The 15986-nt window shown below is 40.7% G+C and overlaps 1 non-coding gene and 1 pseudogene across 1 annotated transcript; both read left to right on the top strand.

The window, feature by feature from the left end:
- The first annotated feature begins 102 nt into the window (after positions 1 to 102).
- LOC115390505 (transmembrane anterior posterior transformation protein 1 homolog) lies at positions 103 to 10192 on the top strand (annotated as a pseudogene).
- Positions 10193 to 15530: 5338 nt separating this feature from the next.
- trnan-guu (transfer RNA asparagine (anticodon GUU)) lies at positions 15531 to 15602 on the top strand. The gene has a single exon. It is a non-coding gene; the product is annotated as a tRNA-Asn (tRNA).
- The last annotated feature ends 384 nt before the right edge of the window (positions 15603 to 15986 follow it).

Below are 15986 nucleotides of genomic sequence, written 5' to 3'. Positions count from 1 at the left end.
TGTTCGCACAGCTTTGGCGACACCCAGTGGTCTGCTGGTGAAATTGTTGTGCGTGATGACGTCAGAGGGTGTGACGCAGTTTCCCAGGCAGCGGCGGCTGAAACCGTTTGGCGAAGATGGCGGACTCGCTGTCGACAGGTCCGGGTGACGAGAAGGAGAAGGAGAAGGAGGGTAAGGAGAGGGACAGAAGAGCTGCCAAACTGGACAAGAGCAAGGAGAAAGATGGCGCCACGGAGACGCTGAGCTTCAGCGACAAAAACGGGGACAGAAAGGGAGGAAACGCAACCTGTCAGGTGAGGGCTAGCCTGGTCTGGGGCAGCTGAGGACCCCCGGTTTGACAGTGTTACGAGCGGCCGCGGTGATGCTTGTTTACACGGCTTAGATAAGGCTTGCTTTTACACTGTAGCGCTGCTGGAGCGCACAGTCTGATCACACCTTCGGAGCCCTGGGCTGCTGCAGCCTCCACTGCTGTATGGTCAGCACTTAGCTAAACTAAAGTCACGTCAGGTGGATAATTTATGTTGCATGCATTCAGATTGTAGCTAGCAGCAGGTTTTCTAATTGTATGCAAATAGACAGTGGTGCATTCAATCATGATCTAGTGCAAAATACTGAAGTTTGCTTCTTTGCCAAACTGCTTTTTCTTTGCACAGGCGCATTGAGAAGTGCTGCTCCGAGGGTACATACTGTCTGTTCGCACATGCATGTTGATTCGCCTGTGAGACACATTCATAACATAACCTCTTCTCACTGCACATATTTTAACTGCAGAGCTGGAAAATTACGTGCAGTTCCTCATAAATGAGCCACTCCCTTATATTCCTATTCACGTACATCACCCACGTGCTGAGATGCTATCATCAGTCTTATTTCTCTATTTATAAACTATGACTATAAATGCACCACGAGTACAGATATCCCTGCTTATATCTGAGCCTTGTGTCAGCTGAGGACTATACCTTCCATAATGCGGCTTGATGCATACATTTCATTGGATCCACTTTTTTTAAGCCTTTCACAAGCAGTGTGCACTGGGTGGCATATACTGTCATGAACTTCAGGACCAAGAGTGAACAGTTTATACCAGACAAGTTTTATAATGACTTTTGATTTCCTTCACTTTATTTGCTTTTCTTGTTAAATCATCATGACCAGGAATCATTTGAGATTCTAGTGCTGGATATTTTGTATAGGTTTGGAGCATTTAAACCTGTAGTGTTCATATTTATTCATGATTAATGTAAACACTGGATTTGTCGAACCGTCGGGCTTCTGTCTTAATATTTGATAAAGAACGCAAATAACTTAAGCACTTTTTAAAACGTCACACTGAAAAGACGTGAAAGAAATTAGATTACTTAGAAAATGTAGCATGATGTTAATGAGCAAGATGCAAAACAAAACCGTTTCTAGCCATGCAATATACACAGATCGTTTTATACCTCAATACTGGAAATTCCAAGTTGGAATGTATCCTGGAAGGGTTTATGTGAATGCAAATGAATTGTACCAAAAAGTTGTCCTGTAATACATTTTCCACTCTAACCTCTGGAGAACATAAGCTCTTTAGCTTCTTTGGAACAACGCTGAACATGTTACAGCCTGTAAGATATTAGTGGACTCCCCATTTGCAGAGTTTGAACATCAGTACCAGTGATTCGGCAGAGTAAGAGCATTATTATCAACATAGTGAACATAAGAGAGAAACCAGCATAATAGCAGCTAGCTTCAACATGACGTCAGACTTTAAATCTGCTTTGAGCATGTGAAAGAACTTGAGACGAAATTGCAGTATCCTGACCTCCAACACGTTAACACCTTGATTGAAGCAGACGTCCAGCTGTGAGTCAGACCTCAGTGGCTCACCTCTACTAATGCTCTTGTGTCTAAATGGGAGCAAATCCCTGCAGTCAGGTTCCCAGTGCGTTACTGAAACCTTCCGAGGACATTAAGGGTTTTGAAACAGCACATATTTTACTATTATTTAGATTTTTATTTCTGTTACATCATTCAGTTTGTATCATACACTTTGTGGATTATGCTTGTACATGTACTTTTACAGTGGGAATGCTTGAGTAAGCAACTGCTTTTAATCTCTAACTTAAACCATCAGAGTGGTATCACTGGAAAGTGAAGTTTCCTTAACTCTGATTGACTTGATCTATTTTTGTTTACATGATTGTTAAAATGAAATAGTCACAAATGAACGAGTGCTTTTGCTCCCTTTCCCCGTTACTTTCAACATCTAGCAGTTATTCAATATTAGTTGTGCGTTTTTGAAGATCTGGAACATTGCCCTTTCATCCTTGTGTTTGAAATGTCTTACTAAAAACGTCCTAGTGGCCACAGTAAAGATAAGTATGGAGTTTTAAGATTGTCGATATCATAAATGGTCCAGGATTTACGATATTGAACTGTACGACACGTTAAATCCCATCTGCAGCCACAGGATAGCAGTAGAGAGGTTGCTATTGCACTTGGGAAAAGAAAGTCTTCAGAATAATTCCAGTTTATGATGTTGTTTTGTGGCTTCCCACTGATTTTATCTTCTGTTTGGTGTGTGTGTGTGTGTGTGTGTGTTCAGACCTGTCTCTAGTCAGATTTATCACCACTGAGCTCACCAGGGGCTACTTCCTAGAACACAATGAAGCCAAATACACAGAGCGCAGGGAGAGGGTCTACAACCTGCCTCCGCATCCCGAAGGAGCTGGAAAAGGTAATGCAAAAGACACTTTGTGTCAAAATTTTTTTAAAAGGCTATTGCATTCTTAATAAATTCTCTTTCACATTGTGTTTCTGTCGTCTTCAGTTGATGACGTTCGGCTTCTTCCTCTGCCTGGATACTTTTCTCTATGTGTTCACCTTGTTGCCCCTCAGAGTGATTCTGGCACTGTTACGACTGTCACCGTGCCATGTTGTGTGGCCTCAGGTAACAAATAGACACTCTGATGTCAGGATGCACGCTTGTAAATATTGCCTGATTTCAGTGATTGCAAATATAAGCAAAAACAATTGAGTGACCTAAAATGCACATTTTAAGATATTTTCAGTGTATTCCTCTAAAAGAGGTTTAACAGATTCTCCATTGTTGAATTGAGGTTAGTTGATATTTAGCTCCTTCTGTGGTGGCATGAGCAAGTTGTAAATATATATTTTTTTTCAGTCAGTTATGTGAACTAGTACAACACTTACAACGAAAAGATATATTTACAATAAGTATTTAAGGAACAAGTCCATAGCTGATAGGATCAGCCTCTGCTCTGCCATTATGGTACTTTTGAGAGCTCGATATTTTCTCAGGTGGTACACTGTGAACAGTTTGAGGACCACCGATACCGTATCTATTCACTGACTAGTAAGTGGTGAAAAAGCCTTGTTGCACCTACTAGTTTGTTTCTTATCATTAAGAAACAAGGTCACTTGTTCATCCAGGAAAAAAAAAAATGCTGTGAATGTCACTTCTTCTAATAAGGGACATCATTGTGAAGTACCATACTGTCAGTGTTTCCAGAGTCTTTTGGGTAGATGTTTGGATGAAGTATACAATTGTCAACATGCTTTTTGTTCAGACATATAATTAATTAAAAAGAAAGTTTTTATTTGTCGAGATTAACTGTCCACGCTGCAGTACCGTTCTGATGCTCCGAGGGGCAGCGCTCTTTCAGCTTGTGCAGATTGAACACTATAGAGACCTGTACTTTTTATGTCCGGCTCCTCTCTCTGACCATTGTGTGTGTGTGTGTGTGTGTGTGTGTGTGTGTGTGTGTGTGTGTGTGTGTTTCAGGCGGTCCCGTCTGCTGCAGCCTGCCCAGGTGTGCGACGTGCTAAAAGGCTTCATCATGGTGCTGTGTTACTCGATGATGAGCTATGTGGATTACTCCATGATGTACCACCTCATCAGGGGCAGTCGGTCATCAAACTCTACATCATCTACAACATTTAGAGGTACACCCTTCCTCATCTTTGATTGATTTCCGAACTTATTACGTTGTGAAATCGGCCACCTTCTCACTTGTCCCCTGTCTTGCGTCTCTTGCTGTGTTGTCAGGTGGCAGACCGCTTGTTCTCCTCCTTCGGCCAAGATATCTTGGACGCTCTTTACTGGACGGCGACAGAGCCCAAAGAGAAGAAGAGGGCGCACATAGGCGTGATTCCTCACTTCCTCATGGCTTGTGCTCTACGTCTGTATCCTCACATGGATTCATTGCTGATCTTTGTTTTCACTCTTTGTGTCGCTTTGACAAAACAGTGCAGATTGGAGACTTTTGTTTCACACTGTCGTCATCGTGCCAGTTTCCTATTTGTAACCAACAAATGAACAAACATAAAAGTTTGTATTTGCATTATTCATATAGCACAATACAAAAATAAAGCAATTAAATAGGACCTCAAATGTACTGTGGTGGCCTGACTAATGTCCCAGAGTCTTCTTAAAACTGCCAAGTTTCTGTCTTAGCTGAAAGTGTCTGATCCATCAGGAGTGGAAAGGAACAACTATAATCTAAATTATCCACTGATTGTGACAATATTTCAGTTTTTCTGACCTTTTTGGGATTATGGACTAAATGTATTTGTGTATTTGAGATCATTCACATTTTTGGGAAAGTTGCTGTCCATTGTGCACTGTTTTTGGCATGAAATGGAAAAATCTTTACTTTCTCAATCTGGCCAAAGACAGTCATGATTAACCTCCGGATCTTTTTCATTTCTTTCTACTTCTGTGTTTCCTTAAGTTTTGTTAACGTAGTTCTTCATGCAATTCTTATCATGGTTCAAGCCACAACCCTCAATGTAGCCTTCAACTCCCACAACAAGTCTCTTCTCACCATAATGATGTCAAACAATGTGAGTGAAACGCATAAAAATTTCATTGTTATTAAAAGTTCTCTTACGGCTTTTAGTCAGGATTATTTTTTTGTCTTCTTCCAGTTTGTGGAGATCAAAGGAAGTGTGTTCAAGAAGTTCGAAAAGAACAACCTTTTCCAGATGTCCAACAGTGGTAAGCGGCGAGTGATATATCAAACATTTTGGACATTTTGTGCCTCTCGACCTTTGACCCCTATGATTTAATACAAGGTAAATTTGCCGGAATGGAGCTCAGCCGCAGTGAGCACAAAGTAGGTTAATCCAGGATTGATTTGTTTGTTTCCTACAGACATAAAAGAGAGGTTCACCAACTACATCCTCCTGCTCATCGTCTGTCTCAGAAACATGGAGCAGTTCTCATGGAACCCAGGTAACTGATGCCGCACAAAGCTCTCCAGTAGAGGTGTAGCACTGACTGACGCACAGTGTAGCTGACTGAAGGCCGTTTGTGGAACTTTCACAATCACCAAACCACTTGGTGACCCCACATCCTCTTTAGATGGAGGCACTGTGATTATAAAAGAAAGTGGTTAAGATGAGTTACACAGATGTCTTTGTAACATTAAACTTAAAACTTAACATTAAATATGAAACTTCACATGTGTGTTATATCAAAATGTTTGTGCATCTCGGCCTTACGGTAATGTCCCTCATTGTATTTGGTCAGCAGTGTCTTGCATTGAAATTCTCATTACCCAAGAAAAAGTGTCCTCTTAGTTTTTTTTGAAGACTTATCACACCAACGTGAACATCATGCTCATCAGTCACATGCTGTCAGCCCTAGTTTATGGACACATCACAGTTCAGCTCCTCTTATTGGCCACATTAGTTCATCTCACTTCAGTGTTATGTGTTATTGTCGTCTCTCTTCTTTCATGTATACTTTATATTGCATTAAATAATAATAATGATGTGAGTAAATGTTGTTTTCAGACCACCTGTGGGTGCTGTTTCCGGATGTAGTCATGGTGATTGCCTCTGAAGTTGCCGTGGACGTTGTCAAACATGCCTTCATCACTAAATTCAATGATATAAGTGCTGATGTGAGTAATTTTAAAGTTCTTCTCCATTTCTTTGTTTGGTTCAGTTGATATCTAACTAAAGATAATAAAATTTAAATGTTACAGTACAGAATTGGGAAACATAGTATGGGATAATTTTCTTATAATTTATCCTCCACATTTATTTTGTGATGGCTAATAATGGAGATGAATTAAAACATTGGGGTATCTGACAGTTATTGCAGGAGTGTCAGAGATGCAGATGAATGTATTAGTTGGGAGTTTGAGTCTGAATGGAGGAAATACAGTTCATCCAGGAGTGATACAGTTACTGAGGATTAACCACTATCTTCACGCACTGCTGGGTTTAGGAGCTCTGGCTTTTCTGTTCCACTGTCATATAGTGAATATATTTCACAGACATATACTCATGTCTCCAGCAGTGACAGCTGAGAGTGGATTTTTTTTTTTTTTTTTTTTTTTTTTAAGTAGCAACACCTTGGTGAGACGGAGCTGTTCAGCCAATAAGGAAGGTTTATTTCGAGGGTGTGGACAGGTCGGCTCTGGGCTGATCGGCTCCTCTCACAGGGCACCACACACAACAGGATTTGCGATTGGAAATATTAAACATGTTCATTATCTATGATCTCACCTTCCGACGCCTCCCGAGCAGCTCCGAAGCTCCGACAGGAAAAAATCTCTCTGAACACACCGCACAGCACAGGAAGATCAGACCCGAACTCATTTGCATACTCCCGACAATCGGACCTTTGCCGGCTTCAATCGAGAGGAGAAGATCGGGGCGATCTTCGGCCCGATCATCCTGTAGTGTGTACAGGCCTTAAGACAGTGGCACAGCCTCTGAGAAACAACACTGATAAATGTGACTAAATCAACAGTTTGTGAGTGCAGAGTAGGTTTTTCCAGCCTGTAAGCTTCAGGAGGGGGCAGGTAACGTGAGAAATCAGGAGGGAACTTCGGCATACCCATTTGAAATAGCATCAATAGCGTTTCATCAGCGCAGTAGTTCTGTACCTCCTCCTATCGGGTGGCTTCCCTTTCAGTTTCCTTCAAAGAGCTGTGGTTATGTAACGGTGAGCAGCCCCACAGAGAGGGATTAACCCTTTATCTCTGAACTGTCACACCTAATCACACACACCTTGTTCACCTTGTTAGTGGTCACTCAGCTCTGAAGCCACTCAGATCTACATTTAAAGCGCATTTGCACTGTATGAAACAGGTTTATCTCCTGCACTAATCCCTACTCTGCTTTCACTTCTCTTAATGCAGGGTAGTAAATAAATAGCAAACACACCAATTATGGGGGTTTAAACATACATTTAACATGTATTACCTGTCACCAGCACCGAATAACTGACTATACACTAAATGGATATTTATTTGGTTGTTTGAAAGTTACTGCCTTGTGTGTTTCCCAGGTATACGGAGAATACAGAGCCAGCCTCGCCTTTGACCTTGTCAGCAGTCGTCAGAAAAACGTGAGTAAAAAGAAAATTGATCCAACTGTCAGCCTGCAGATATATTTGCTCATGTGCATTGTTTACATTTGATAATCTATTACTACAGCAGTTCATGTTTTATGCTGGCACAAATGAATAAATAATGAAATCACATAATGATGCAGTTTTCAGGCAGAGTTCAACCAGAGTTCGCCAGTGCAAAGCTGCAGCTGGATATGTGTAAATGTCTCAATGCCAGCTGCCCAAGAACATAAGGGCTCCCTTGTTTTGAACACGAGGAAGCAGGAGTGTCGTCTTAAACATGCTCTGCTGTTGCATTTGACTGATGTAGTGATAAAGGCCATTGCAAATTTCCCAGAACACAGGTTCAGTTCAATTCATGTCTTCATGAAAGTTTTAGAAGCTCCCCATTAGTTGTCACTGTTATTGATGGAAACTTCCATCACAGAGTCTGTGTGTTTCGGTAGAGACACATCCGTCAACCACAGCAGGATGAACCCCTCCCTCATACAGCCGCTCCTTTTGTCCACCCATGATCCGGTCTTTGGTCAACCTTTTTCTTCCTTCGATGACTTTTGATAGATACTAACCCCGTCATAGTGTTGTGTTAATGGGTGGATCTATATCAGGCAGAAACTTGAGATTCATTAATTATATAATTTATGAGAAAGTACAAGTGAATTAAAACCATGTTTGTCTTTTTCCAAGATGTGTTAAACTCTGCTGTTTCCATTTCTTTCAGTTAGTTACCTCCATGGCCTTAGAATTTATTAGCTTTTATTATGATTTTCAAACAAAATCAAGTTCCTAGGTGTTTTGATTGATGAACATCTAACATGGAAATCTCATATAGAACATGTTAAAACAAAGGTTTCACAAACCATTGCTGTGTTGCATAAGGTCAAAGAATCACTTAATAAGAATGCTTTGTTTCTATTGTATAACTCATTGATTGTTCCATATCTGACCTATTGTGTTGAAATATGGGGAAGTGCCTGTAAAACTTATATTGAACCACTTTCTGTTATACAGAAACGAGCCATTCGTGTGGTAAATGGAAGTGAATACAGGGATCACACAAATCCAATATTTAAACAATTGAAATCTTTAAAACTTAATGAATTGGTGGAACTCAACCTCCTTAAAACTATGTATAAAGCTCAACAAAAAATATTACCAGATAACTTGCAAAACAGATTTAAAAAGAGAGAAAGTCAATATGAATTACGAGGAACCGAAATCTTTTCTTTATCAGAGTCAAGAACCAAACCTAAAGAAAGATGTATCACAATCCAAGGAGTCAGTTTATGAAACAATCTTGACTGTAAAATTAAAATGGTCTCAGTCCATTTATAGTTTCAAGAAATGTTTAAAAGAACAATTATTAAAAAGATATGATGCTACTGTATAATAAGAAATTATTATCTTTTGATTTTGTAAATATCTTCTTGTGCAATGGTTATGTTTATAATCAACTCTTGATGTAAACTATTGTTTTCTCAATTATTTTGTGTTGGTAGGGGCAGACACGATAAGTTTTACTTATTTCTGCTCCTTTTCATTTTTTTCAAAGAATGAAATAAATAAACAATCAATCAATCAATCAATCAATGTTCAAGACAAAACATGTGGCTAATATTATACATTACAAATCATATCACATTTCCATTCATTAATTAAAATTCAATGATGTATTATGTACTTTTTACCACACCACCAAATCAGATCATTTGATGATAGAAATTAGGAATTTAAAAAAAAGCACCAACAAAAGTGCTCTAAGCAAGCTTTCCTGTACTGAGTAAAATAGTACAGACCTTTTTTGATTTGATGTTAAAATGTGAATTATTCTCAACTTTCTGATATCTCAGTTAAGGATTCAGAGCAGTGGCCAATTGTTGATGCTTTTCTCAGAACTATGTTCACTGTTTTTTCTAGGCTTACACAGACTACAGTGACTCAGTTTCCAGAAGAATGGGATTCATCCCCCTTCCTTTAGCACTGCTGGTCAGTATAACCTGTCATCTCCTGTGTTGTGATTGTGTGTCCATTAAAGGCATTGATGTGTGTTCTCTTTCCTTCTGCAGCTGATCAGAGTAGTGACCAGCTCAGTGAAGATCCAGGGTTCCCTCTCCTTTATGTGTGTGTTGCTGTTTTACTTGGGGTAATTACCGAGCAGATGTCTGCATGATACCTACTGCCTGCTGCGGACCTTCCTCTGAGATCTGTCATGTCCACGCTGCGTTGCAGGATGATCACTCTGAAGGTGCTCAACAGCATCGTCCTGCTGGGAACATCCTGCATGTTCGTCAAAGAGGCCAACATGGAGGAGAAGCTCTTCCACCCTCCACCGTCTGCCGTGTCCAGCCGCGTCAACTCCAGAGCTCACCGTACCAAACATGTTCACACCGCGCCGCAGCAAGGTAGCTCCGCCACACTTTTATGTTCTCATTTGTAATCGCTTACTTGTTGAAATGTATCTGCATTGTTTTTTTTTTTGTTTTGTTTTTTTCTCTGGTGAATAACTCTCAACTGTCTCTCTCCATAAGAACCTACAGCTGATAAAGAAGGAGCGTCGCTGGCATCAGACATTGCTCAGCCCACCAACATGGCGGAGAAGCGCCGCCAACGTGCTCCCAAAGAGCGATTCGGACACGTTCCTCACGACGCCGGACGATGAGGACGACGACAAGATCATCAACTCTGACACGGGACTGGAAGGAGAAGGAGTGTCGCACAGAACACCCAAGAAAGACTTGCTGGAAATCGACCGCTTCACCATCTGTGGCAACCGGATAGACTGAATTCAGCAGGAACAAGCAGTCGGCGCAGCGTCGAAGCGACACAGCCCTGGTTCAGGGATCACACACGGGTCACGGAGCGCGCTCAGACCCAAACATCGGCCTGTGCTCGGACCCCTCAAGTGTAGTATTTATTTATTTATTACAGACAATACCAGCCAAGGCTTAAGGCTGTTAAACATCAGAAGACACATCGGATGTTCCCAGCTGGTCCCGTATGCGCCTGCTGCACGAGTAGACTCTGACACGAGGTGCTGTCGTCATGGCAATGGGTCAAATAAATAGAGAATAGATACTTGGAGAGAGGATCGTGACGTGAAATCCGGCATGATCGGAGAGGCATAACAGCTGACTGTGCAGGTGTGTGTAGAAGCACAATCGTGTACAGTGAGGAGGTGTTTTTAAGAAAAAAAAAAAAAAAAGTCATTTTTACAGATTTTTTTTTCTTTTGTTTTTACTGCTTGAAGTCTGACAGACTAATATTTGAAATGAAGTTTTTACAACAAATTTCAGAATTGTTTTCTAAATCAACATCAGCTCAGCCGCTGATCACATGAACACATTTAAACTGAAAGTCACTTTCAGGAGAACCTGAACTGAGTTACTGTCATGAGGCCGGAGACAGTTCACACCTCAACAAATTAGCAGAAGTTTGGTATAAGTGTTGGGGCTGTGTACAGGCCGGGGTATTTTTCTTTCAGACACGGGGGAGAGTTTGAAGGTTTTAGCTGAATACAAGTTGAAATGCTTTTGTTACTTTGAAGCACTGAGAGGAACAGTGCCTGTTGCTAAAGGACAGGCTCCAGTTTGTGTCGCAAGTGATTTTTCAGATGAAAATCTCTGAAATTTGTTTGTTTTTTTATTGGGTTTTCATACCCTCATTATTGAAGCATGTAGCCCACAGATAATTATGACAACTCACCTAAAGCATTTTTTTAATGTTGAAGCTGTGATCCGGTATTTAGATTCTGATTGTGTGCGTCAGTGTAAATGTGTACAGCAGTTTTTCCACTAGACTGACTGAGAGAAAATGATCAAAATGACAAAAACTAGGTCATGTATGCACTCCGCTTCTGGGGTTATCTGAGTGCTTAAATAGAGCTGAAAGGATGAGCCACCATGTAACTGTTCTGTAACTACATGAAACCAGTGGGCCAACAGATTGACTCTGCAAGTTAATAATGTTTGTTTGGTGATGGCTGTTGAATGTGATTTTTTTTTAAAGCAATCCTAAGGCATGAACCATAATTCCTGTATCATTATACCAAATCTGAACAATTTTTTATGACTGAATTTAATTTTTCCCCCCGAAATACCAGGTGTTTATTTTAAAAGATTCTGAGTTTGTGTTTTAAGTGTTTAGGGTGATGCTTAGTGAGATCTGAGATCCTTCGAAAGTGCGAGGTAAATAACAGGCATACATTGTGAAGGGATGATGAGTGCAACTGCATCATAAGTGTGTGGCAGTGTGTGTGTGTGAGAGAGATACTGTGAGAGCTGTTTTGGCAGGAGTGTGTGGCTTGATTGTGCATAAAAACTATCTCTCATGTTGAATTTGGATATTTATTTTTTATTATGCCACCCATCATCTGTGTAATGCCTCTCTTTACGCTGTAAGGAGAATAAAAAACAAGACATTTGTTTTGTAACTATTTGGTGATGTATTTGTGTGTATTGTGTGTGTGGTGTGTGGTGTGTATGTGTGTGTGTACTCGTATTTCTATCCTTGTGGGGGCCAATGGTCCCCACAAGGATAGGAAAACCTGGAACGATGTGGCCCTTGTGGGACATTTTTTCCGGTCCTAATGAGGAAGAAGAAACTGTTTTCTTTGGCCATGTTGTTGTTACTGAAAAAGTAAAAGTGCAAAAACATTTCTTTAGGGTTAGGCTTGGTTTTTGGTGTGGGTTAGGGTTAGGGTAAGGGTCAGGATTAGGGGTTAGACATGAATGGAGTCAATGGAAGGTCCCCACAAGGATAGAATATACGAACCTGTGTGTGTGTGTGTGTGTGTGTGTTGTGTGTGTGTGTGTGTGTGTAAGCACAGGAACAGTGGCGGGATGTTTCAGTGAAAGGAGTCCCTGCGGTCTCTGTTAACTGGGGAGAACACTGCAGCCCACTGTTCCCAGATGCAGACTCAGGAGGGAGGATCTGTCAGCACGCTCATTCACACACAAACACACACACACACACACAGGGATTTTTCACTCTGGAAGTCCTACCTCTGATAAATTACTTAGTTTAGGATACAACAACTCAATGACTGTGCTGTCATATTTCACATTCTCCACTAGATTCCTGACATGAAGGCAGAGGCGTCGGCTACGGGGTAGGCAACACAGGCATTTGCCTAGGGCCCCGAGCTGAAGGGGGCCCCAAGGGGACGGCTGACATCAGTCAATTTCAATGACAAATGTAAAGGCGCTACACTTGATGCTACAACGACAGCGTGGTCGAAAATCCCCCTTTCCGAGTACTCTACCGGTTAGTTGCTAGTAGGGGGCCCCGAACAGACGGCGGATATCAGCGACACAACTGGAACCCCCCCCCCCCCGGATACATTACCATGACACATCGGGAACCTACTAAATGGGGCCCCACTACTACCCGGCTTGCATCGGGATACAGTCAAAATCGGCCATAACCAAACTCGGCCCCAAGCTAAGTCGGCCTATAGCAAAGTCGGCCCCATGCCTCAAGCCTCACACATTGAGCGTTACAGTCATGCATTTCAGTCTTTTGCCACACACTCACGCCACATATTGTATTTCTCACGCTGAAAAAAAAGAAATACCAGTAAATTTGTCTGGTGCGCTGCTGCCATGGCACTGTCATCCACTGCTTCCAGCCTGGTTTTTCCTCCTCCGAAGTCCACCTGAGATGACATGAAGTTTGTGCAAAGAAAGAAGGAACCTTAATTGATTCTGAATTGGAACTGAATGGTGAGTTGTGTTATACATATTACAATGTCAAAATGATTTAAATGAAAGTGCTTACTGGTGAAATGTTAATATTTACATTAAATTATTAAAGTGAATATGATGCACTTTATTGTGTTTTGAAAAAAACAAAAGACCTTTAAAACTGACACATTGTTGCCAACTCCTCACTCAGTAACGATCTGTAATCTTGTTATTTGTATCAAGGCTCATTTGCATATCTAGAGTCAAATGAGATGATGACGTCATTTAAAATGATACATTGTTGCAAAACTCCTCAGTCAGGAAAGTTCTAAATGACTTTGCATACAGAAAGAAGGAACCATATTGGGGCAGCAGTGAGTCACGTGAAGTGACAGAGCTCCAGCCATAGAGTCCTGACTCCTGATCATTCAAGGCAGCGTTTAAATGGAAGTACAGATATCTATTGTCATACATCTATTGTGTTTCATTATTCTTTTGCAAATGTAGAAATGCTATCTACAGTTAGAAATCAAATTTGATTGGTGCCTTGTCTCATGTTATCACACAGCAACATTTGAATAATTTAGATGGATTTGAATTGATTGAAGTCCATTTTTTTGTCCCACAGGAGGGGAAATGCAGTGTTCCAGCAGCACAGAAAAAAGAAATAGAAATGGAATAGAAATGTGAAATGTGAAATGTGAAATTTACAAAGCCCAACCATAATTAAAAAAAAAATTTATATAATTCAATATAAATTTAGGACAGATATAATTAAATAACAGATGTAAGCCAACTGACATAATTAAATATAATTTAAATAGAAATTTAAGACAGATATAATTAAATAACAGATATAAACTAACAGATATAAATAATAATTTTACATATACATCTCAGACAGATATAATTAAATAAATAACAGATATACAGTAACAGTATAAATTAAAAATATAATTCAAATATACAGTTAAGACAGACACATATGTACAATATAATAGAAAAATGCGAGAAACAAAAATATACACAGGAGTTTGACAAGCGAATGGATGATGGATGATAATAAATGATTGCATCCGACAACCCCCCCCCCTCCTTTTTTGATTGACAGGTTGCAGATGTGTTTGAGTCCTCCCACTTCCATAGCAGCGATGCACCAGACAAATTTTCCGTTTTTTTTTTTTTCAGCGTGAGGAAATACAATGTGTGGCGTTAGTACATGACAAAAGACCGAAATGCGTGACTGTCACGCTCAGTGCGTGAGACTTGAGAGCCCTGCCAGTTTGCATGGGGCTTGGGGCCGACATGACTGTAAGCCCTTGCATCAACGTGCAGTCAGTGTTGTCAAAACACACAAAGTGAAGCGCACATATCCCCTCAGGGCACGCTAAGAGAAGAAAAATCAAGAAGAGGAAGAAAGAAAAAAAAACATGTTAGTGGTAAGTGAGAATGTGTAAGCTCTGTGTATACATTATAAAAAAGTTAGTTCCATTTAGTCCAAGGGACTTTGTCCCAAACTCCCCGTCATCCACCACCAAGCACCAGAAAAGTAAGTGCAAAGTGATTTCAACCATTTCCTTCAAAACACATTAATAAAGTCTGTATATATATCATTCACATTATTTGGCAGCGTGGTTAACACACACTTCTGTGGTATGACGAACTTTAGAGCACATATTTAACCTCTGCCAGCAGAGGTAATGTAATCGTCATGGTTTGTTTGTCTGTCCTTCTGTCTGTCTGTCTGTTGCACAACATAACTTCCAAACTATGGCACGGATTATGACCAAATTTTCCACCGATATTAATCAAAGTATTTCTTTGCTGATCCTTAGTTGTGGACTTCATTCATCATAATTCTGGGCCTGAGAGGCCCCATAGTCCCTCTTGGCTGGGACCCCCACTGGATCTATAAACACCCCTGCATGAAAGACTTCAAAGCACTTTTAAAGACTTGCACAACTTGGCCGATGATAGGGTTACTTTTAACTGAGATTTGGTTTTCACCCCGTTTTGATGTCTAAGCGTTCTGTTTGCCAACGTCTCACTAGTCCAAACTATTTTAGCTGACCTCAGAGCCTCAGATCAGCTATTTAGACCAGAACACAGTACAAAGTGTGGTTCTAACAATCAGTGGTGTTTTAATAGTTGCTCCTGTTTATATACCAATACAGACCCATACAATAAATTAGTGTCTGCATTAGTCTACTAGAGTTCATGTGAAGTATTTAATTCCCTCAAATTTCTCGTTTGATCTTCTGGGATTTTGACACAATTAAACCAAAAAGCGAATATGCAAAAAAAAAAAAAAAAAAAAAAAAAAAACTCTGTCTTCTTATATGATTTCTCTCTGTGTCCATATATTTTTGCCGTTTTATCAAATATTATGAAAAGTTCAGACCGATTGCCAGTCAATGTCTGAGGAAAGACAGGGTGCTGGTTGCAGAGGCTTCCAGCTCTCCTCTTGCCAGCCTCAGCGCGCCGTGATCGTATAGTGGTTAGTACTCTGCGTTGTTGCCGCAGCAACCCCGGTTCGATCCGGGGTCACGGCAATTTTTCTGAAATAATCCCCTAGATTTATGGAAGTATTCCTAAGCGTTTCTCAAGGCATATACATTCTCTCTGATGCCAGTTATCATATTTCGCCTGATGTTTAAGAGATTTAAGAGTTTAAACAATCACATGAAGTCACACCATATCAGTCCATCTGAGGGAAAATACAGCGCCAAACACACACACCCACACACACACACACACACACACACACACATCACCACACACACACACACACACACCCACACACACACACACACACACAACATAAACTCACTTTACAACTTATTTTTAACATTGAGATGACACTGGAGTACTGATGAAACTCCAAAGTGTATTGACAGGTGACACCACGCCACCGTAGGTGGGTCATTCTTGCTCTT

This window comes from Salarias fasciatus, chromosome 6 (genome assembly GCF_902148845.1).
Source record: "Salarias fasciatus chromosome 6, fSalaFa1.1, whole genome shotgun sequence".
NCBI lineage: Eukaryota > Metazoa > Chordata > Actinopteri > Blenniiformes > Blenniidae > Salarias > Salarias fasciatus.
Note: the sequence above shows the minus strand (reverse complement) of the source record. Positions and strands in the feature narration are given on the sequence as shown.